We start from the raw sequence: 22,155 nt of genomic DNA, 5'->3' as shown, positions 1-22,155 counted from the left end.
CCTCTCTCCCTGTCTCTCTGTCCTCTCTACCTCTCTACCTCTCTGTCCTCTCTACCTCTCTACCTCTCTACCTCTCTCTGTCCTCTCTCTGTCCTCTCTCTGTCCTCTCTCTGTCCTCTCTCTGTCCTCTCTCTGTCCTCTCTCTGTCCTCTCTCCCTCCTCTCTCCCTCCTCTCTCCCTCCTCTCTCCCTCTCTCTCAATTATATCTCTCTCCTAGTCCTCTCTCCAGCTGTGGGAGGAAACACAGCTGGAGAGGGGGATGTGGGCCTGTGTATGTGCGTGTGTGTGTATACATGCCTCTCTCTCCCCAATTGTGGGTGTGCATGTGTACAGAAGACCTGGGTGAACAAACATATGCCTATACCTACAAGTCTCTCTCTCAGTGTTATAACACATCTATTTCAATATGCATTCCCAACCGTATCTCTCTCACTCTCTCCCCATGCGTTCCCTACCATATCATAGTGGCTCAGTAGTTTGCGCGTGGTGTCAGTGATGCTGCCCAGGGCCTCCAAGTGGGGGTAGCCATCCTTCAGGGTCATGCTGGCCCCCGGAGGGCCTTCTGGGGTCTGAAGCCGCGTGGCCAGGCTCTGGATGCACTGCTTCAGCTTGGCCACTGGGGGGAGCCCACAATGCTCCTTGAAAGTCATACTGGCCCTCTGGGGGGGAGAGCGAGAGAGACAGAGAGAGAGAGACAAAGAGAGAGAGACAGAGCGAGAGAGAGAGCGAGGAGGTCAGATGCAGGGTATTATAGGTATATACGGTCAGGTGTTTTTTTCTATCCATGTGACCTGAAAAAGTCCAGACTAAGAGAGGATATGAAATCACAGCATCAGATAAGGTGTAAACTCAAACCACACATACACTATAGATCAAGTCAAGCACAGATTAGAGAGAGAGACAGACCGAGAGAGAGAGAGAGAGACAGACCGAGAGAGAGAGAGAGAGAGAGCACAGACCGGAGAGAGAGAGAGACAGACCGGAGAGAGAGAGAGAGAGAGACAGACCGAGAGAGAAGAGACAGAGAGAGAGAAGCAGACCGAGAGAGAGAGAGACAGAGCAGACCGAGGGGACAGAACGAGAGAGAGAGAGACACCGAGAGAGAGAGAGCAGACGAGAGAGAGAGAGAAAGGAGAGTATGTGGACATGTGTGTTCGACTGTGTGGGTGGGTGCGTTAGTGCTGCACAATTAATGGAATTCACATGGAAATCACAATATTGACATGTGTAATATCCATACCTAGAAGCATGCAATTTTTTGAAATGCCATTCAGCATTTATCTTTCTCTCCTCTTGTGGCTGCTTCCCACACACAAAGCCCCGCCCCCTATCACTCAAACCTGAGCAGTTCCTCCTCCTCGCTGTTAGATTCACTCTAAGTTTGCATGAGGTTTCTCTTAGGTCAAATGCTGTCACCCATTGTTCCAAAAAAGAACAATGCTGCTTTCCACTTTGCTTCTTAATTATAAATTCATGTTATTTCTATGATTCCAACAGTTCACCCAAGTGTTTTCATCTATATCACTTTAATAAATGGCACCTAGTTATTTTAAAATATGTTCATATTTGGATTACTCATCTACTGTATTTTAGTCTATGCCACTCTGACACTGCTCGTCCAAATATTTATATTTCTTAATTCCATTCCTTTACTTTAGATTGTGTGTATTGATAGATATTACTTGTCAGATGTTTGGCACTGTTGGAGCTAGAAACACAAGCATTTTCTCTACACCAGCAATAACATCTGCAAAACACATGTATGTGACAAATAAAATTTGATTATAATCTCAATATATTTTGCAAAATTTAAATTGCATTTTTTGCCCATAATCGTGCAGCCCTAGTGTGGTGTGTGTGTGTGTGGTGTGTGTGTGTGTGTGTGGTGTGTGTGTGTGTGTGTGTGTGTGTGTGTGTGTGTGTGTGTGTGTGTGTGTGTGTGGTGTATATATAATAGAGATAAGTGGATCCAGACCAGATCTATGAGACTTATCTTCTCTGGTATTTTATAGACTATGTATAATCCTCCTCTGTCTCTACTCACAGGTAGCGTCTGATTGCAGCACAGTCATACATCTACTCTAGCCAAATCACACTCCTCCAGACTCTTTACAAGCCCAAATCACACTCCTCCAAGACTCCTGCTTTACAAGCCCTATTTCACCACGACAGCACAGCGGCACCATCTGTTCGGGCAGGAAAATGTTTTCAAATGTATTTGTTAATCTCAATATTAAGTTAAATGCATTTGGTTATCTATATTAGCCCTGTAAGAGTCTAAGCGGGGGGTGGGGGGGTTCTACTAGTTAACATATTGGAATTGTTTCATGATAGTCATACCATGGATCATTTAACATATTTCTTTAGGACCCTTAAGGTTGAAAAAAAATATACAAAATGTATTTGATTAACAATTATTTGGCTTTGTGAGGCTTGTGGGGCTTGTGGGCTTGTGGGGCTTGTGAGGCTTGTGAGGCTTGTGAGGCTTGTGAGGCTTGTGGGGCTTGTGAGGCTTGTGGGGCCTTGTGGGGCTTGGTGAGGCTTGTTGGGCTTGTGAGGCTTGTGGGGCTTGTGGGGCTTGTGGGGCTTGTGAGGCTTGTGGGGCTTGTGGGCTTGTGGGGCTTGTGGGGCTTGTGGGGGCTTGTGGGTGTCCTGGAGCAAAACAACTGACGTACGTGTTTGTGAGAGTCTCACCTTTCCACAGAGGGGTCATTCAGTGTGTAGCCCAAACTGTTCAGCGCTCAAAGAAGTTGTCAGATCGTCTGTACCGTGCAGATGAGTCCCGTGAGGCTTGTGGCGGTCGCAGAGCAAAACGGAGAACACCATCGTGTTCGTATGAGTTAGAGGGGTCATAATAGTTTGTAGGTCAAACCGTTCAGACGCTACAGAAGACCGATATTTGGGATGTCTTATGGTCTGACAAACACCACTCTAGCTCTGCCACCTTTCACCACAGATGCAGAAGAACGACATCGACGGATGCAGTAGATTGAGCCGCAGCCCATTCAATAAACTAATAAGTTTAATATCTTAAACTGACGGATTTTGTTGGGACATTTTAGTATTATGCTAATTAGATGTTCATTGTTAAAAAGGAACAGACAAGTGATAGATTGATGACTGGAACGAACTGCAAAAATCACTGAAGCTGGAGACTCATATCTCCCTCACTAACTTTAAGCACCAGCTGTCAGAGCAGCTCACAGATCACTGCACCTGTACATAGCCCATCTGTACATAGCCCATCCAACTACCTCATCCCCATACTGTTATTTATTTTATTTATTTTGCTCCTTTGCACCCCAGTATCTCTTCTTGCACATTCATCTTCTGCTCATCTATCACTCCAGTGTTTAATTGCTATATTGTAATTATTTTGCCACTATGGCATATTTATTGCCTTACCTCCCTTATCCTACCTCATTTGCGCACACTGTGTATTGATTTTTTCTATTGTGTTATTGACTGTATGTTTGTTTATTCCATGTGTAACTCTGTTTCGTTGTTTGTGACGCACTGCTTTGCTTTATCTTGGCCAGATCGCAGTTGTAAATAAGAACTTGTTCTCAACTAGCCTACCTGGTAAAATAAAGGTGAAATAAAATAAATAAAAAATGGTGGAAACTCCCTCTAGCCCCACGATTACACCAATCAGATGACTGGAAATCCACGAGGGGAAGTGAGCCAGTCCATACTACATGGAAGAGAGGGACTTCTTCGCAACGCAGCAAGTGTGTGAGAAATCTAATTAACCTTTGACCCCTCTCACCTGTGCATCCTCCCGCAAGTCCGTGGCCTCCTTGAGAGGGGCACTAGCGGGGCGGAACGTATCATCCAGAGCTTTAATACCCGTGTTCCGTAGGGTCACGTACTCTCGCCCCCGCCGCACCCCTCTCCGCACAGACAGACCCCTCCTCTGGGCCTTGCCCCCTCCTCGCCGATTGGTCACAGCCACATGGACAAATAGGCTGGCGTGGGGCAAGGGGTCTCCCACCAGACCCAGCAGCGGCACGTTGCGGTAGCCCGGCTGAAGGCACTCGAAGGCCACGCTGTACTGGCCAATAAAGTCGTCTCCGATGTAGTCGTCGTCCAATACCACGAAGCGGAGGAGCGCCAACTCCGGCATGTTCACCTGGGAAGGACAGACAGCAACCAATCATGAGCACAGGTGCAGCAACGGACACATTTCCAGGATTGTTACCCAATACTGTTGGATGGTTATGTCTCTTCATTCCCCCGGGCCACATCATATTATCCATGACATCAACATTCAGTATATTTGTACATTCAATATCACACATAGGCACATATTCAGGTATGCACATGCACTCACACATTATTAACCGTGGGTGGCATCAGTACAAACAGTATTAATCAGACACATGAAATACATTGGAATGAAACCACCATGTACATGGTGAGGAATATATTAACTAGAACACCCACTGGCAGTAGCAGGACTTATGGCTGTGTTAGTGTGTCTATACATATTCATTGTGAGAGGAGACACAGAGAGCAGTTCATTCTGACACATAAACATCCTAATAAAACACACACAGAAACACACACACACACAGACAGACAGAAACCCACACACACATGGGCTCCCAGTGTGATGAATGTGTTTGGTAGTAGGCCAGAGATGGTAGAGAGGAGGAGGTAGACTGACTATCCATCACAACCCATTGGCTGTGTTTAAACATACATTTGTGATTTATTTATTTTTATAATATTTTTTTAATCATAACTTTTTTTAAATAATACAAACCTACACATATGAACAACAACGTACATAGACGCACACAGTGACTAGATGTCCTCTACCCAGACCTGCATGCTCACACCTCCATTCCTACTTCATGTATTATTGTTTGCCACATGGCCTTCAATTGTATCAATTTGTTTTTCTCCGTCACCCATGCTATTTCAATATTTCAATAATAAATCATTCGATTTTTTCATGGTGTTAAATGATGGTGGATTCCTTGATTTCCAAGTTTTCAGTATACGTTTTTTCAAGATGAGAAGAGAATCGTCCAGCCCGTACACCCCCATATGCCTTGTCTTGGAATACGCAGACAGACGAGTTAAAAGTAAGTTTACATTGTAATACTTCTGACAGACAACTTTCTAGCTCCGCCCATAACTTTTGGACTTTATAGCATTCCCAGAAGGCATGGATTGTTGAGTCATTGTCAGTTTTACACTTAAGACATGACTCCACAAATTCTACGGCGCATTGGCAAATTTTGTCTCTCGTTTAATAAATTCTATACATTAGTTTATACTGGATGAAGCGTACATTTTCGTTAACTGTAATTTCGTAAGTTATATTTCAACATTTCCTCTATCTTGTGCCAACATCAGTTCTTTTTAAGTTTTGGTTCCAATAGTTTATACAGCTCAGTCTGTGCTAGTGTAGATTCTAACGTTTTAGCATGGAGCTCCATCAATCTAATAGGGATGTACAGATGTAGGATCTTCATTTGATATAGCCTGTTGTAGGATACATTTCCAGGACATTTTAAAAAAGTGTAGTGTATTTGAGGTTTAAAAAGGCTCCTGAAGTTTGTAACTATAACCCACATAATAATTCACATTTCCTGTTGCTGTAGGATTATTTTCCTGCTGTAGCAAACTGTCTTAAATTAAGATCCTACATGTGAAGAACTAGAGAACATTGAAGTGAGCCCAGACAGTAGTTTCAGCTCTACTCATTACACAGACTACTCAGGTAGAGAGAGCCCCTCCAGCAATGTCACACACACAAGCTTCATGCATGAAGAGGGGAATCTAAACAGCATCTCTCTGTCTCTCTCTGTCTCTCTCTGTGTGTGTGTGTTCCCAGAGAGGACCCATGTGTCTCTGCCTCGTGAGTGTGTGTCTGTGGAGTCACGCCACATTACCTTCTAGTCCCCCACCAAGCCTTTGGTTACTGGCCACAGGGATAATGAGCTAAACAGAGCTTAACCACTGGCTTTGGTTTCTTTCTTACTTGTTAAAGTTTTTACAATACTTTGTAGTTGACGTTTTGTTTTTAGTCTTTGTTATTCTCATAACATAAGACCATTGTTCTTAACATATTGTTATTATCTGCAATACAATTAGCTTAGCGTGCCACACCACTGGTCAATACTACCGTAGACCTACTCTCCAACTGTTCTCTCTCCATTCCCACATTTGACATCATGACAACATGGGTAGTGTTGTATAATCCCTGACCATCTGTCTTCATAACTAAATCTCCCACAAGGACTCAGGGGAATCACAATGGCTCTGTCTGTCGCTTTGGGAATGGAATGAGAGCTCTGTCTGTCTGTCGCTATGGGAATTGGAAATGCGACATTCTGTCTGTCTGTCGCTTTGGGAATGGAATGAGAGCTCTGTATTGTCTGTTGCTATGGGAATGGAATGAGAGCTCTGTCTGTTGTCTGTCGCTTTGGGAATGATGAGAGCTCTGGCCTGTCTGTTGCTATGGATGGAATGAGTCCTGTCGTGTCTCTGTCGGCTATGGAATGGAATGAGAGCTCTGTCTGTCTGTCGCTTTGGGAATGGAAAGAGAGCTCTGTATGTCTGTTGCTATGGAATGGAATGAGAGCCGTCTGTCTGTGCTTTGGGAATGGAATGAGAGCTCTGTCTGTCTGTTTCGCTATGGGAATGGAATGAGAGCTCTGTCTGTCTGTTGCTATGGAATGAATGAGAGCTCTGTCTCTGTTTCGCTATGGGATGGAATGAGAGCTCTGTCTGTCTGTCGCTATGGGATGGAATGAGAGCTCTGCCTGTCTGTCGCTACGGGGATGAGCTGAGCTCTTGTCTGTCTGTGCGCTATGGGAATGGCAATGAGAGGCTCTGTCTGTCTGTCGCTATGGGAATCGGCATGAGAGCTCTGTCTGTTGTCGCTTTGGGAATGGATGAGAGCTATGTGGTCTGTCGCTATGGGATGGGAGAGAGCTCTGTTCTCTGTCTGTGCTTATGGGAATGGAATGAGAGCTCTTGTTGTCTGTCTGTCTGTCACTATGGGAATGGAATGAGCGCTCTGTAGCCTGTCGCTATGGGAATGGAATGAGAGCTCTGTATGCCTGCCGCTATGGGAATGGAATTGAGTCTGTCTCTGTGCTATGGGAATGGAATGGCTCTGTCTATCTGTCGCTATGGGAATGGCATGAGAGCTCTGTCTGTCTGTCGCTTTGGGAATGGAATGGAAGAGCCTCCTGTGTATGTCGCTATGGGAATGGAATGAGAGCTCTTGCTGTCTGTCGCTTTGGGGAATGGAAGAGGCTCTGTCTTCTGTCGCTATGAGAATGGAATGAGGTCTTGTCCGTCTGTCCGTATGGGAATGCAATGAGAGCTCTGTCCGTCTGTCGCTTGGGAATAGAATGAGAGTTCTTGTCTGTCTGCGATGAGAATGGGAAATGAGCGCTGTGTCCGTCTGTCGCTATGGGAATGCAATAGGAGCTCTGTCTGTCTGTCGCTATGGAGAATGGAATGAGAGCTCTTGTCCATTGTCGCTATGGAATGCAATGAGAGCTCTGTCTGTCTGTCGCTATGAGAATGCAATGAGAGCTCTGTCCGTCTGTCGCTATGGGAATGCAAATGAGAGCTCTATCTGTCTGTCGCTATGGAATGGAATGAGAGCTCTGTCATGCTGTCGCTAATGGGATGGAAGAGGCTCTGTGTTTGTGCGCGTATGGAAATGGATGGTTGTCGTCTGTCGCTATTGATGGAATGGATGAGAGCTCTGTCTGTCGCTATGGGAATGGAATGGCTCTGTCTGTCGCTATGGGAATGGAATAGCTCTGTCTGTCGCTATAGGATGGATGAGAGCTCTGTTCTGTCTGTCTGTCGCTATGGGAATGGAATGCTGCTGTGTCGCTATGGAATGGAATGAGAGCTCTGGTCGTCGTCTGTCGCTATGGGAATGAATGAGAGCTCTGTCCGTCTGTTGCTATGGGATTTGGAATGAGAGAGCTTTGTGTCGTCGCTATGGGAATGCAATGAGAGCTCTGTCTGTCTGCTGCTATGGGAATGGATGAGAGCTGTCTGTCTGTCTGCTTGTGTGGAAATGGATGATGAGAGAGCTCTGTCTGTTGCTAGGGAATGGGATGGCTCTGTCTCTGTCGCTATGGGAATGGCAAATGGCTCTGGTCGCTGTCGCTATGGGAATGGAATGGCTCTGTCTGTCGCTATGGGAATGGCATGAAAGCTCTGTTTGTCTGTCGCTTTGGGAATGAAATGAGAGCTGTGTCTGTCTGTTGCTATGGGAATGGATTGAGAGCTCTGTCTGTCTGTCTGTCGTATGGGAATGGTCTGCCTGTCTGTCGCTATGGGAATGGAATGAGAGCTCTGAAGGGAACAGTGCATGTGATGGATGAGTACTGGAAAGGCTCTTTACAAATAAAACGGATTGTTGTGTATCCTTATGAAATGGACGTTTGCGTTATGTGTTGTCATTATTATCAGGGACAAACACAGACCATAGTCTGTCCAGATTTAGCAGGCAAAACTGGTTGACATGACCGTCAGTTTGTGATCGTAATGACATCATTTCACTGTCCACTGGGAGTGCATTAGATGTTAAAGTGTAAGAACACTCAGGTTGTGTGTTTGGACCGTGCTCGTAGTCTGAGGATATGTTGGTGAAATCTCAGGTGCATGTGTTGTCTACATTACTGATCTCTCACCTGAAACTCAAAAGTCTCATCAAACAGTGGGTCATCCTGGTTCTGTGCTGCAGTCCTGGTCCGTTGCTCAGCGCAGTCTGCCGGTACCCCATGCAGCTCCAGAACCACGTAGGGATCTATAACCTCTCCTTTAGCGCCGGCGCCCTGTGGCTTGGGCAGGCTGTGAGCGCTGATCACCTTCACCCTGAGGGTCTGAGGGGGAACGCCAGGCACACAGCCCTGGGTCACAGCACTGAAGTAGGACACCTCATCTCTCATGACCCCTGGCCGCAGCACGAAGCCACAGCCCCCGTTCTGGGTGAACCGGCCTCTGTGGAGGTCCAGCATGGCCCCGGGGGTCTGCTGGTTGAGGGCCACTAGCTGGACCCCGCCCTTCCAGTAGCCCTGGGGGTTGGGGTTGGAGGAGTCCAGGCGGACGGAGCTTGGCCGGACACGGCTCAGGGTGCGCTTGGTGAAGCTTACTAATTCCTCTGGGCTCTCACTGGCCAGCCGTCCCGCTTCTCCCTCCCCCAGGGAGCACAGCGTCCAATAGGGCGACTCGGGGGGAAAGGGCGTGCCCGGGGTGGAGGGGGTGCTGGGTGGGGAGTGCTGCTGTCCTTGTTTCCTTGTTTCTCGGTGGTTGTAGAAGCTACGGCTTCCGATTCTAGCCACGCCCACTAGATCTGATAGCTCACGTCGGAGGCGGAGTCTCCTGGGCTGAGGGGGCGGGGGCACTACTAAAACCGCGCCCAGTTCCTCCTCCCCGGGTATGGTCATTCTTCGACCAGCCAAGGGCCCGCCTCCCCCTATCTCCTCGTCCTCCTCTGACACCTCTCCCTCAGACCCCTCCTCTTCAGGCGGTAGCTTCTTCCCCACCAGCAGCACTCTGCCCTTCAGCTGCTCTGGCGAGGGTAGGGTGGTGGCTCGACCCCCCAGGCTGACCGGCAGGGCCTCAGGGGTGTAGAGACGTGTAGAGAACACCTTCCTCAGGTGCTGGGCCAAGGTACGCTGCTGGGAGGGAGAACAGCGGTGGCACAGGTAGAGCAGCAGCGGGTAGGGCGAGGTCAGGAAGGCATACTTATTGACCACCTCCAGGGCACTGCGGATGGTGACAGGGGCGTGGTGATGGTGGTGATGGTGGTGGTGGTGGTGGTGGGCCTCAGGACCATAGTCCACCCCCAGGAGGGGCTCCCCCTCTGGGCCATCTGTCACCCCCAGCTCTAGGCACCGACACCCGGCCTGCAGTGCCCTAGTCAGGCCCCCTAGATCAGCCCTTCCATGGACCTGGTCATCCAGGAGATAGGACCGATAGGAGGTACTGATGTAGTAGTGGGACAGGGGCAGGCTCATGTCCTGACACACTGCCTGGTGCTCCACGTCAAACAGCTGGCATTCTGGGGACTGCAGGTAGCGGGAGAATCCATCCAGAGCCAGTAGACCTCTCTCTTTCCCAGGGCCGGAGGGCTCAAAGCGTCGGACCAGTTCCAGACAGCCCTCGGGCGTGGCCAGAGACAGGCCCTGCTCTGTCTCCAGGAAGAGACGGAGGTCCTGGGCGTCCAGACACTCGCGGTCCTTGGAGAGTTGGACCAATAGGAAGTAGACGTCTGGGCGCGTGCAGTGCTCACAGAAGGCCTCCTGGAACTCCTCGCGTGTCACGTGAGACGTCAGCTTCTCTTTGCTGCGCTGGATCTCCTTGAACCTCAGACGCACCTGGAGGGGAGGGGGATGAGGGGGGGAGTTGGAGGGAAGGAGCGGGAAAAGGGAAGAAGGGATGAGACAGAGGAAGAGAGAAATATGAATGATGAGAGAGAGAGGGAATGCAGAAAGATGAGAGGAGCAGGTTTAGAAAGGGCAGTCAAATGTAAATACCATATTCTGGGTAAACTTCCGATTTCAACTGTATGTATGTATGTATGTATGTATGTACAGTGGGGAGAACAAGTATTTGATACACTGCTGATTTTGCAGGTTTTCCTACTTACAAAGCATGTAGAGGTCTGTAATTTTTATCATAGGTACACTTCAACTGTGAGAGACGGAATCTAAAACAAAAATCCAGAAAATCACAGGCCTAAAAAGTATTTAGTCAGGTCAAGTTCTCCCACTTAAAAAGATGAGGCCTTTTTTTTTGTCCCACTGTATATGTATATATACACATATATATATATTATATATATATATATATATACACACATATATATATATATATATATATATATACACACACATATATATATATATACATACACACACACACACACACACACACACACACACACACACACACACGGTTATAAATAATGATTTTTAATTGAAATATTAATTGTGTCCTTCAAACTCCGCTTTCGTTCATTTGCAGCATTTACAGCCTTGCAGAACTTTGGCATTCTAATTGTCAATGTGTTGAGGTAATCTGAAGAGATTTCACCCCATGCTTCCTGAAGCACCTCCCACAAATTGGATTGGCTTGATGGGCACTTCTTACGTACCATACGGTCAAGCTGCTCCCACAACAGCTCAATAGGGTTGAGATCCGGTGACTGTGCTGGCCACTCCATTATAGACAGAATACCAGCTGACTGCTTCTTCCCTCAGTAGTTCTTGCATAGTTTGGAGCTGTGCTTTGGGTCATTGTCCTGTTGTAGGAGGAAATTGGCTCCAATTAAGCACCATCCAGGTATGTCATGGTGTTGCAAAACAGAGTGACAGCTGTCCTTCTTTAAGATCCCTTTCACCCTGTACAAATCTCCCACTTTACCACCACCAAAGCAACCCCAGACCATCACATTGCCTCCACCATGCTTGACAGATGGCGTAAAGCACTCCTCCAGCATATTTTCATTTTTTCTGTGTCTCACGAATGTTCTTCTTTGTGAGCCGAACACCTCAAACTTAGATTCGTCTGTCTATAACACTTTTTTCCAATCTTCCTCTGTCCAGTGTCTGTGATCTTAATCTTTTATTTTTATTGGCCTCTCTGAGATATGGCTTTTTCTTTGCAACTTTGCCTAGAAGGCCAGCATCCCGGAATCGCCTCTTCACTGTTGATGTTGAGACTGGTGTTGTGCATGTACTATTTAATGAAGCTGCCAGTTGAGGACTTGTGAGGCATCTGTTCTCACACTAGACACCCTAATATACTTGTCCTCTTGCTCAGTTGTGCACTGGGGCCTCCCACTCCTCTTTCTATTCTGGTTAGGGCCAGTTTGTGCTGTTCTGTGAAGGGAGTAGTAGACAATGTTGTACGAGATCTTCAGTTTCTTGGCAATTTCTCGCATGGAATAACCTTCATTTCTCAGAACAAGAATAGGCTGACGAATTTCAGAAGAAAGTTCTTTGCTTCTGGCCATTTTGAGCCTGTAATCGAACCCACTAATGCTGATGCTCCAGATACTCAACTAGTCTAAAGAAGGACAGTTTTATTGCTTCTTTAATCAGTACAACAGTTTTCAGCTGGGCTAACACAACTGCAAAATAGTTTTCTAATGATCAATTAGCCTTTTAAAAATTATAAACTTGGATTAGCTAACACAACGTCGCATTGGAACACAGGAGTGATGGTTGCTGATAATGGGCCTCTGTACACCTATATAGATATTTTTCTTTTTTTATCTGCCGTTTCCAGCTACAATAGTCATTTACAACGTTAACAATGTCTACACTGTATTTCTGATTTAAAAATTGTTAATTGAAATACATTCCAGGGAGAGAATGCCAAGAGCGTGCAAAGCTATCATCAAGGTAAAGATTGGCTACTTTGAAGAATTTCAAATATAAAATATATTAACATTGCATGGGTCATTTTTATGGTTACTACATGATTCCATATGAGTTATTTCATAGTTTTGATGTCTTCACTATTTTTCAACAATATAGAAAATAGTCAAAAATAAGAACAACCCTGGAATGAGAAGGTGTGTCAACTTTTGACTGGTACTGTATCTGTGTATATATATATATATATATTAATATATATCTCTTTCTGAGGTAAGTTGAGGCATTGTGTTTTACACAGGGTTTCCTGTAGACTCCTACTGAGAGGTGTAATGGGTAGGAACCAGGAACCACAGGTGTGACTACACCGCTGAAGACTCAATCTGTACACCCACCATGCTACTAAGTATAAATAAAGCTTACATAACTAGGATGGATATCCACCTAGAGCATGTTCCATATTTACATTAGATATCCAGCTATGAAGACAATCATTTTTATAATTCAAGCTGTTATAGTAACTATTGCTATCATAAGTATCACGGACAATTTAATAAAAGAAACCGGACCATAATTGATTGAATTGATAACGGAATTGACCTCAACTCTAATCATCTCTAAACCTTTTCTAAACACACACACACACACACACACACACACACACACACACACACACACACACACACACACACACACACACACACACACACACACACACCACTTAGCTTCCTTCGATCCCAGGACACAGCTTGGCAGATGGTTGCCACGGCCGTATCCTCTGTGGACGACCCGTATCCATCCTCATCGTCGACCTTCGCCAACTCTGCAGCCAGCCAATCCTCCTCATCTTACTGCCGAGGCTCCCCTCCCTATGATGCCCCTCTCCCAGACCTCCTCCCCACCTGCCCCCCTCCATGCCCGATGACAGAGGGGTGGGACACCAGGTAACGCAGCCCGTACCCAGATGTTGCACGTCAGGGGAGAGAGCACCAGTCCAGAGACTAGGAAATACAAATTCACAATTAAATTAAACAACATTCCCCCCAGTAAAAACAAGTCAAAAAGAAGTAAATCCCCTTTACCTACATCTTGTTTATCGTTACAGCCTTATTCTAAACTTGATTCATCATTTCCCCCATCATCAATCTACACACAATTCCCATAATGAAAAAGCAAAAACAGGTTTTAAATAATCAAATTGTGTTTCTCACATGCGTCAAATACAACAGGGTAGTTGTACACCGTAAATACAACCCTTAAGTGAAATGCTTACTTAGAGCCCTAACCAACAGTGCAGTTTCAAAAAATATGGATAAGAATAAGAGATAAAAGGAACAGTATTTAAAAGACAGCAGTAAAAAAGAACAATATATACAGGGGGGTGCCGGTCAGAAGTCCAATGTGTTGGGGGCACCGGTTAGTTATATAGTATGTACATGTAAGGTAGAGTTATTAAAGAGACTATGCATAGATGACAACAGAGAGTGGCAGTGGTGTGGAGAGGGGAGGGGGGGGGGAAATGCAAACAGTCTGAGTAGCCATTTGACTAGATGTTCAGGAGTCTTATGGCTTGGGGGTAGAAGCTGTTTAGAAGCCTCTTGGACCCAGACTTGGCACTCCAGTACCGCTTGCCGTGTGGTAGCAGGGAGAACAGTCTATGACAGGGTGGCTGGAGTCTTTGACAATTTTTAGGGCCTTCCTCTGACACCGCCTGGTATAGACATCCTGGATGGCAGGAAGCTTGGCCCCAGTGATGTACTGGGCCATTCGCACTACCCTCTGTAGTGCCATGCAGTCGGAGGCCAAGCAGTTGCCATACCAGGCAGTGATGCAACCAGTCAGGATGCTCTTGATGGTGCAGCTGTAGAATCTTTTGAGGATCGGAGGACCCATGCCAAATCTTTTCAGTCTCCTGAGGGGGAATAGGTTTTGTCGTGCCCGCTTCACGACTGTCTTGGAGTGCTTGGACCATGTTAGTTTGTTGGTGATGTGGACACCAAGGAACTTGAAGCTCTCAACCTGCTCCACTGCAGCCCCGTCGATGAGAATGGGGGCGTGCTCGGTCCTCTTTTTTCTGTAGTCCACAATCATCTCCTCTGTCCTGATCACGTCGAGGGAGAGGTTGTTGTCCTGGCACCACACGGCCAGGTCTCTGACCCCCTCCCTATAGGCTGTCTCATTGTTGTCGGTGATCAGGCCTACCACAGTTGTCATTGGCAAATTTAATGATGGTGTTGGAGTCGTGCCTGGCCGTGCAGTCATGAGTGAACAGGGAGTACAGAAGGGGAATGAGCACGCACTCCTGAGGGGCCCCTGTGTTGAGATTCAGCGTGGCGGATGTGTCGTTACCTACCCTTACCACCTGGAGGCGGCCCATCAGGATGTCCAGGATCCAGTTGCAGAGGGAGGTGTTTAGTCCCAGGGTCCTTAGCTTATTGATGAGCTTTGAGGGTACTATGGTGTTGAACGCTGAGCTGTAGTCAATGAATAGCATTCAGACGTGAGTGGTACAGATCGGTAGTCATTTAGGCAGGTTACCTTAGTGTTCTTGGGCACAGGCACTATGGTGGTCTGCTTAAAACAAGTTGGTATTACAGACTCGGACAGGGAGGTTGAAAATGTCAGGGAAGACACTTGCTAGTTGGTCAGCGCATGCTCGCAGTACACGTCCTGGTAATCCGTCTGGCCCTGCGGCCTTGTGAATGTTGACCTGTTTAAAGGTCTTACTCACATTGGCTTCGGAGAGCGTGATCACACAGTCTCCCGGTACAGCTGGTGCTCTCATGCATGTTTCAGTGTTATTTGCCTCGTAGCGAGCATAGAAGTAGTTTAACTCGTCTGGTACGCTCGTGTCACTGGGCAGCTCTCGGCTGTACTTCCCTTTGTAGTCTGTAATGGTTTGCAAGCCCTGCCACATCCGACTTGATGTCTAGAAGTTATTTTCGGTCATAAGAGACTGTAGCGGCAACATTATGTACAAAATTAGTAAAAAAATAAGTTACAAACAATGCAGGTTTTTAATTTTTTTATTTCACCTTGATTTAACCAGATAGGCCAGTTGAGATCAAGCTCACATTTACAACTACGACCTGGCGATAAACTGCGACCTGGCGATAAACTGCGACCTGGCGATAAACTGCGACCTGGCGATAAACTGCGACCTGGCGATAAACAAACAAAAAACACAATCGGTTGGGGGCATGTAAAACGTCTGCCTTCTGCTCCGGCGCCATTTTAGAAATGCTTGCAAATTCATAAAAAACATAAAAACTGAAATTTACATAAGTATTCAGACACTTTACTCAGGACTTTTTGAAGCACCTTTGGCAGCGATTATACCCTCAAGTCTTCTTGGGTATGATGCTACAAGTTTGGCACACCTGTATTTGGAGAGTTTCTCCCATTCCTCTCTGCAGATCCTCTCAAGCTCTGCCAGGTTGGATGGGCAGTGTTTACTGATGAGTGGCTTCCGTCTGGCCATAAAGGCCTGCTGCAGAGATGGTTGTCCTTCTGGAAGGTTCTCCCATCTCCACAGGGAAACTTTGTCAGTGAACATCGGGTTCTTGGTAAACTCCCTGACCAAGGCCCTTCTCCCCCGATTGCTCAGTTTGGTCGTGCAGCCAGCTCTAGGAAGAGTCTTGGTGGTTCCAAACTTCTTCCATTTAAGAATGATGGAGGCAACGGTTTTCTTGGGGACCTTCAATGCTGCAGAAATGTTTTGGTAGTCTTCCCCAGATCTGTGCCTCGACACAATCCTGTCTCTGCGGACAATTCCTTCGACCTCATGGCTTGGTTTTTGCTCTGACATGCTCCATCAACTGTGGGACCTTATATAGACAGGTGTGTGGCTTTCCAAATCATGTCCTATCAATTTAATTTACCACAGGTGGACTCCAATTAAGTTGTAGAAACATCTCAAGGATGATCAATGGAAACATGATGCACCTGAGCTCAATTTCGAGTCTCATAGCAAAGGTTCTGAATACTTATGTAAATAAGGTATCTGTTTTATATTATTAATACATTTGAAAAAAATTCTAAAAACCTGTTTTCACTTTGTCATCATGTGGTATTGTGTGTATATTGATGAGAATGTTTTAAATTTAAATCAATTTTAGAATAAGGCTGTAACGTAACAAAATGTGGAAAAAGGGGTCTGAATACTTTCTGAATACACTGTATTTGCCTTTGCCTGAGTGCCAGTCTGTTTCTGCTCCATTGCCAACTCCTTGGCATGACAATTCCAAAAGAAGTTGGCAAGGCAGCCTAAACTGAACTGGCTACATCTTACCTGGTAGTCATCCCCGTGGATGATAGAGAAGGCTGCCTCCTCAGCCAGATGTTCTGCAGCAGGTCCGTTATGGAGGAAGGTCTCAGTGCTCTTCCCCGTCCTAACCTCCCTGATAGTGGCCATGTCCAGGCGGGCGCGCTCCCCATCCTTCTTAGAGGGCTCCCAGCGCAGGCAGCTGAGGTCCTGGTCCAGTGTGTAGAAACGACTGTAGACCCGGGAGTTGGGACGCACCTTCTTCAGCTCACAGCCCCCCTGCATGAAGGCCAAGCAGTCGGCAGCGCTGCTCACCTGCAGGCGGCGGAAGAGGAAGGCATTTATGAAATGCTTATATACTGCTTATGAATGTGTTATGTATGAGTTATGAAAGTGTTATGAAATCCTTATTTAGGTACCCTTCAAATAAAGTGTTACCCATTTCATTTTTATTTACAGGCAGAGATCTAAAACTGCTTTATATTTTTTTAAAGAGACACTAAAAGCAAACCTTCTTCTCTGAGGGGATGCTACTGAAGGACACTGTCTTCTTGCGCCCGCCGGCCACCTTGTGCACTGAAGGATCCTGGGTAAAAACACAGCAAAGAGCAGAGTGTGAGACAGGCAGACAAGTCTACTTATGATTTCTGCAGGTTATGTTTAGAAGCTACTAAACAAACATTACAGGCAGGTATATCACATCAACTGACATTTAAAAAGGAGTGGAGGATTATGTGGACGTGGGGTGTGAAGCATAAATAATATGTACCTATTGAGGTAGCCATGAAAGCCATCACTATCAAATCCTAGATACCATTGCCTACCGTTGTGCCCTTGAGCAAGGCACTTAACTCCCCACAACAGTGTGGCAGCCCCCCGCACCTCTCCAAAACCATTGTGTGTCTTTCAGAGGGGTTGGGATAAAAGTGGAAGTAAAATTTCAGTTGGACCTTGTGTGCAATTGACCAATAAGTTCATAGGAAAGTGGCTCACCTTAAGTGTAAAACTAACATTATACACTGGGTGGTTCGAGCCCTGAATTCTGATTGGCTGACAGCCATAATATATCAGACCGTATACCATGGGTATGACAAAACATTTATTTTTACTGCTCTAATTATGTTGGTAAACAGTTTATAATAGCAATAAGGCATATCGGGGGTTTGTGGTACATGGCCAATATACCACGGCTAAGGGCTGTGTCCAGGCACTCCACGTTGTGTTGTGAGTAAGAACATCCCTTAACTGTGGTATATTGGCCATATACCACACCCCCTCGGGCCTTATTGCTTAAATGACTCAATAATCCCTGCCTCCTGGGATGTTATAAAGTCCAAAAGTTATTGCCGGAGCTAGAAAGTTGTCTGTCAGAAGTATTACAATGTAAATGTACTTTTAACATGTCTGTCTGCATAATCCAAGACATGGCATAAGAGGATGCAGTGAGATACAAGATGGGTTGGACGATACTTTTCTCGTGAATCATCTTGAAAAAATGCATACTTAAAAACTGGCAGTCAACCAATCCTCCATCGTTAACACAATGGAAAGGTCAAATGCTTTATTATCTAAATGTTAAAGTGTGTGGGCGACAGAGAGAAACAAAATGGTGCAGTTTGAGGCCATGTGACAGAGTGATACGGGCTCTGGAGATGGTTTTTTAAACGTTTTAAAAAATATTTTGTTTATTTAACCTTTATTTAACGAGGCAAGTCAGTTAAGAACAAATTCATATTTACAATGACGGCCTACACTGGCCAAACCTGGACGACGCTGGGACAATTGTGCACTGCCCTATGGGACTCCCAATCACGCCCGGATGTGATACAGCCTGGATTTGAACCCCTTACACTGAGATGCAGTGCCTTAGACCGCTGTGCCACTCGGGAGCCTAATAGAGACCCAGATGTGGGTGTGAGCAGGTGGGTCCGGGCAGGCGTGATGTTGTGGATGTTTGTGAGATGTTGTCGTTTGTATGTGTATTGTTTACATTTTTTTATATGAAATCTTACAACAACAAAAAAGAAAGTGACTCACCTTTTAACCAGGTACATTTCTATGGCAACGAATCCTTCAGAACTAATCTGCACCAGAGCAGGCTAACTACACTGAATGAAATTACTACGCTGCGACTTGTAGACAAATTAAATCAGATTCCCTCCCTGATTGCGTCATTATCCCCTTCATTTAAGGAAAACGATTGATTAAATATTTTATTAATAAAATGTTTTTTTTAGTAATGATAGAATGCATTTTAAACTTCACACAATGTAACACATTTGTATGACTTAATAGATAAATAAATATTGATAGGAGTGAGGAAAAAGGTGCTTGTGTATTGGTAAGCACACCAAAGATGGCAGTAACGATGAGAAATCAAATGAAGGCGGCACTTCTAAAAGCCTGTCACACCATAGCCTGCTGAATTTGCTAAATAACTTTTCTTAGTTCGGCACAAATGAAATTTTGTCACTAACTCGCCCATGGATTGATGTTTCAGCATTGTCTCAATGAAGAGTTGGGCGTTCGACTAGCACGCGCTGTTACACGCCGGCTACAGTTAGCGGCAGGCGGACCAGCATTATCCACCATCGTAGTACGGATGAAGCCTTAGCTGGAATGTGAAGCTAACTGAAGCTGGTTAGCTTTAGAAAACCCTGAGTAGATGGATCTAGCTTGCTTCGTAGGATGCCCCTCTGGCCTACTAATACTACCACAGGACCAGGGGGACAACAACTATGACATCATCTACTGCTGTACCCTGTACTAAAGTGATTGAAGAGCTTTGGGGGGGTTTAACAATGGGAGTTTTTCCCTCTACCTCCTAGTATGCAGTTGGACTCAAGAGTACAGCTTTTGACTACCCATACACACTGAACCACACAGGGCAGTGTATGTGTCTGCATGCGTGCGCGTGACCGCGCTCTGTGTGTGTGTGTGTGTGTGTGTGTGTGTGTGTGTGTGTGTGTGTGTGTGTGTGTGTGTGTGTGTGTGTGTGTGTGTGTGTGTGTGTGTAACTTGACATCCATTGCCTGGGCCAATAAAACACAGTAAAGGAACCTCAGCTGCAGAGTTCCTCCTCTGCTACAGAGAGACAGGCTCTGTCCTAACAGAGAGACAGGGGCTCCTACCCTAAAAAGAGGCCGCCCAAAGGAGAGACAGGGCTCCGTCCCTTAACAGAGGACAGGGCCTCCGTCCCTAACAGAGAAGACCAGGGCTCCGTCCCTAACAGAGAGACAGGGCTCGTCCTAACAGGAGAGACAGGCTTCCGTCCCTAACAGAGAGGACCAAGGGGCTCCGTCCCTACAGAGAGACAGGGCTCCGTCCTAACAAGAGAGCCAGGGCTCCGTCCCCTAACAGAGAAGCAGGGCACGCTAAAGAAGAGCCTAACCCTAACAGAGAAGCAGGGCTCCTACTTAACAGAGAAGGCAGGCTCCTACCCTATACAGAGATGCAGGGCTCCTACCCCTAAACAGAGAAGAAGGGCTCCTACACTAACAGAGAGACAGGGCTCCTACCCTAACAGAGAAGCAGGGCTCCTACCCTAACAGAGATGCAGGGCTCCTACACTATCAGAGAAGCAGTACACCTACCCTAACAGAGACAGGGCTCCTACCCTAACAAAGAGACAGGGATCCTACCCTAACAAAGAGACAGGGATCCTACCCTAACGGAGAGACAGGGCTCCTACCCTAAGAGAAACCCAGACAGAGGGACATGCCACAGCAGCCCAGACATGAGGAGAATCTTCTCATCCTTCCTACCCTACAGAGAACCAGACCCACAGCTAGCTGATAGCTCAAACCTGGACAGAACCCTCTGGAACATCAGTCAGGCTATACTCCCATGTCAATTATTCTTTCACCACTCAACTAAGACCAGAACTATCCCAGCTTAAAGGGATAGTTCACCCAAATAACAAAATGACATATTGGTTTCCTGACCCTGTAAGCAGACACTGGACAAGGTATGATGACACACAATCCATGCTTTGGTTTAGTTTCCCTGGCACTGTTTCCACATCCTAACATTTTAGCATTCGTGGCACAAATTGCATTCAAGTCATGATACCGATATTCAACATTTTCCCACATCATGTTTAACTGACTTGGAGGAGAGAGTTTGACCTAGGATCTACTGTCTCCAATTCTGTTCAACAAAATAGTTTTTTAAGATGGAGGCTTGGACAATGTGTGACACCCAGGCTTAGTATGAACCAGGTCAGCGGGTATTTAGGTGGACGGGGCAGGACAAGGCGGGGGGCAGTGGTGTTGATGGAGGGGGGAGGGGGGTGGGACTGTCCAGGGCACAGCTTTAACAGGAACAGCGGGCCCGGTACATGGTATTAGTTCCCCCAGAGGGCAAGGGAAAACAGGTCGATCCTCCCGCCGTGGTGACATACTGTATTATGTCCTCCTGGAAACCATGACAACAGGCCGTAAAGCTTTTAATGCACCACAGTTCAGCCTAAAAGAGCATATATCACCTAGTGTTAATCCCCCAACCCTAAGCACTCTCTCTTTGTTTTAGTTATTTTTTCTCTACACTATTGAGCTTCTGCCAGAATGGAGCTAAGCACAGATGGAGAGATGGTGTAAACATAAGATGGAAAGATAGATAGTGGTACCAGAGAAAAAAAGAAAGCGAGGGCAAAGAGAGAAGTGGCAGGGGGGGGTGAAAGTAGAACAGAGTAAATTCTAGAAAAGGATAAGTGAGTGAGTGCAGAGGAAAATCACAGAGAGGAAGGAGAGAAAGTTGAATGAGAGGAGTGTGAGATGAAAGAAAGTAGAGGAGAGAGGAGAGGAGAGGATGGTGAGAGGAGAAGATAGAGAGAGGAGAGGATGGAGACAGAGAGAGGAGAGGATGGAGATAGTAGAGGTGAGGAAGAGGAGAGAAGAGGATGGAGAGAGAGGAAAGGATGGAGAAAGGAGAGGAGAGGATGGAGAGAGGAGAGGATGGAGATAGTAGAGGAGAGGAATGGAGAGAGGAGAGAAGGCAGAGAGGAGAGGGATGGAGAGAGTGAGAGAGAGGAGAGGAGAGAGTAAGGAGGAGAGAGAGAGAGAATGAAGAGGAAGGAGAGATTAAAGGAGGAGAGAGGAGAGGGTGGAGAGAGGAGAAATGGAGAGAGTAGTATGAGACAATATACATTGTTTAGTCACGCACATCAGATGTCATCCTGGCCTCGACCTCTCTCCTCCTCTCCTCTCTCATCCTCTCTCTCTCTTCTCTCTCTCTCCTTCCTCTCCTCTCTCCTTCCATCTCTCTCTCTTCCATCCTCTCCTCTCATCTCTCTCTCTCTCTCCTCCTCTCTCTCTCCCTCTCATCCTTTCTTCCTCCTCTCCTCTCTCCTATCCTTCTCTCTCCTCCTCCTCCTCTCTCCTTCTTTCCACCTCTTCCTCCTTCCTTCCATCCTCCCTCTCTCCTTCCATCCTTCCTCTCTTCTCCTTCCATCCTCTCCTTCTCCTTCCATCCTCTCTCTTCTCTTCCTCCTCTTCTGTCTTTCGTTCTTCTATCCTT

General features: G+C 46.4%; 1 pseudogene; it reads right to left on the bottom strand.

Annotated features, from left to right (window-relative positions):
- LOC111959505 (inactive phospholipase C-like protein 1) overlaps window positions 1-22,155 on the bottom strand; it is a 133,058-nt pseudogene that overhangs the window by 11,816 nt on the left and 99,087 nt on the right.

Source organism: Salvelinus sp. IW2-2015, linkage group LG36, assembly GCF_002910315.2.
Source record: "Salvelinus sp. IW2-2015 linkage group LG36, ASM291031v2, whole genome shotgun sequence".
Classification (NCBI taxonomy): Eukaryota; Metazoa; Chordata; class Actinopteri; order Salmoniformes; family Salmonidae; genus Salvelinus; species Salvelinus sp. IW2-2015.
This window is presented reverse-complemented; position numbering and strand designations above follow the sequence as displayed.